At 31.9% G+C, this 2,253-nt stretch overlaps 1 long non-coding RNA gene across 1 annotated transcript; it reads left to right on the forward strand.

Moving 5' to 3' along the window:
- Nucleotides 1-210: 210 nt before the first annotated feature.
- On the forward strand, nt 211-2,045 carry LOC127728192 (uncharacterized). Its single transcript, XR_007994031.1, has 3 exons — nt 211-357; nt 1,136-1,252; nt 1,740-2,045. It is a non-coding gene; the product is annotated as an uncharacterized LOC127728192 (long non-coding RNA).
- The last annotated feature ends 208 nt before the right edge of the window (nt 2,046-2,253 follow it).

A 2,253-nucleotide genomic window follows, 5' to 3' on the forward strand; every position in this document is an offset into this window, starting at 1 on the left:
GTTAACGTCAAAATCTGAACACTGAATCTGAAAATCGAAAATATCTAAAAGTGTCGAGAAATAACGTCTTCAAAATCTTATATTGATAATTGCTTAACTTCGGTTTGATTTTTTAAAATGGAAAATACACGTAGAGTTTGGGTTTCTATTCGCACTCAATATACAAAAAATCTATTTAATGCTCTATTGTAGTGCTGGACGTTGAACATCCCTTTGCGTTTATCGAAGCTGAGACAAGGATGGCCATTTCTGACTTCAAAAGGGTGTAAACAACAGCTGCAGAATTGGAATATTTGATTGAAATCGAGGAGATGAGGGATTATCGAAAACCAGGACAAAAAGAACATCAGTTGATAGGTTGGTCTTATTGATATACGCAGAATACAATAAGTACACCAACAAAAAAGGAAAGAAGAAAGTAAAAAGAAATTAAATAGAATAAATCTAAGAAAATAAGTGAATAAGTAAAATATTTAGATGTTATAGTCATTTAAAATATACGATGACCCATCATGTGCAGTCTTATTTAGAAAAGAGTGACTTAATAAGCACTCTAAAATTATCGGGAATTCTAAAATAACTAGTATTGTTTCTTTATTTGGTAATATTTTGATTTTTTATAAGTCGTTCCGAAACCGGACGAAACGAAACGAGAAATCAGAATCACTTTTAACCATATTCAAAATGAATAGTCAATTAGGCATGGTGTATACCAATTTCGCACACAGTCATAGTTTTCGAAGACTATTTCTGAAGTCTTTATACTAAATCCATTGGATGTTTGCTGATTGATACTTTAGTCTGTGAGAACATGATTGATCTATTAGTTGTAATTCGCTTTGAACTAGATTTCAATAAATGTGAGTACTTTTATATCGGTGATTTATGTCTATTGTATTTATGTTACTAGTAGTTGTTTTTTTTTTTGTCTCGTATATATCTTTTGAGATAAGGCATTTGCAACTGATTTTTATTTTCCATAAGTCGTTCCTTAAAATACTGATTTTGTTTCTTTTCGTTTTTATGTTTCGTTTCTCACTATAAATATTTTGTTTCGTTTCGTTCGGTTTCGTTATGTTTCGTTGCTCACTTTAAAGGGACTCCTTTTTTGACAGTAGTAATATGTTCATTTTAGATGAAGTTATTGATGACTTGGCTGGTATTGGAAAACAAATGGATAGTATATTACTCAAACAGGACGATAAAGAAGAGACTAAAATGATTACACAGGACATCACTCAAAGAACAGTTGGTAAGTTTTTCACGTTATCATCACGAAGTAAGCGGAATTCCTGTAAATTTTTTCATTCTCACATAGTAGAATACATATTTAATTTTGTGTTAATGTCAAATAGATTCAGAACTGACGTTGGCGAGGTACAAGTTTGCTGAAAAACTCCTGAAATAGATTACTATGTTTACGAAGAAAAATCTAATAACTCTTGTCACTGACCATGACTAGAATCGTTGTATTTCGCATCGTTTTATAACTTTACAAAAATGATTGAAAAGAAAAAAATATGCGAAACCAAGTAGTGATGTCCTATTTTGTAACAAATTATTTAGGCACAGTAGAGGCAAAAAGCTTAAAAGATTATTTCCAAACGACAAATTATTTCAAAGGGAGGATGTCCTATCGAAAATATTTGGAATGAAATTCATAATCAAATTTACCAAAATGATTTTCCGTGTAATTGTCATTTTCAGCAGTTCATATTATTTCCATTAATTATTTTAAGTGAAAGATATTTTTGGGACAACCATTAGATCAGCTAGGGAAGAAGAAAATGAACTAAAACAGATCCAGCAATACATGTCCGATTTAATTGACGAAGCTGTCATCGAATTTGACGAAGAACTGTGGAGAACACTGGAAGCAAAGATCCAGAGCTTGTCAATAACAGCGGACAATATGAGCATAAATTCCTCCACCGAAAATTGCAGCATATCGTGTACGAGTGCGAGTAACCATGAAGTAGGAACACTTGTACTCCAATCTCCGTTTGAAAAAATCATAACAACAAATTCCGCCATAACACATGGACTTCGGTATATTTACAGAGGTAAGTTTGTTATGAGATAAATTGACCAATGACGCTCGACATACTTTTTGATAGGAAGGTGGATGACTTTAAATACCAAATTCCAAAAGGGGAAGTCCATAAAAAAACTGACAAAATCAAACGCTATTAATCAACGGAAAAAGTGAAAAACAACTGCCATATTCCTTCCTAAAGTATATCAATTTATTAA

Source organism: Mytilus californianus, unplaced genomic scaffold, assembly GCF_021869535.1.
Source record: "Mytilus californianus isolate M0D057914Y unplaced genomic scaffold, xbMytCali1.0.p SCAF_2, whole genome shotgun sequence".
NCBI classification, from domain to species: domain Eukaryota; kingdom Metazoa; phylum Mollusca; class Bivalvia; order Mytilida; family Mytilidae; genus Mytilus; species Mytilus californianus.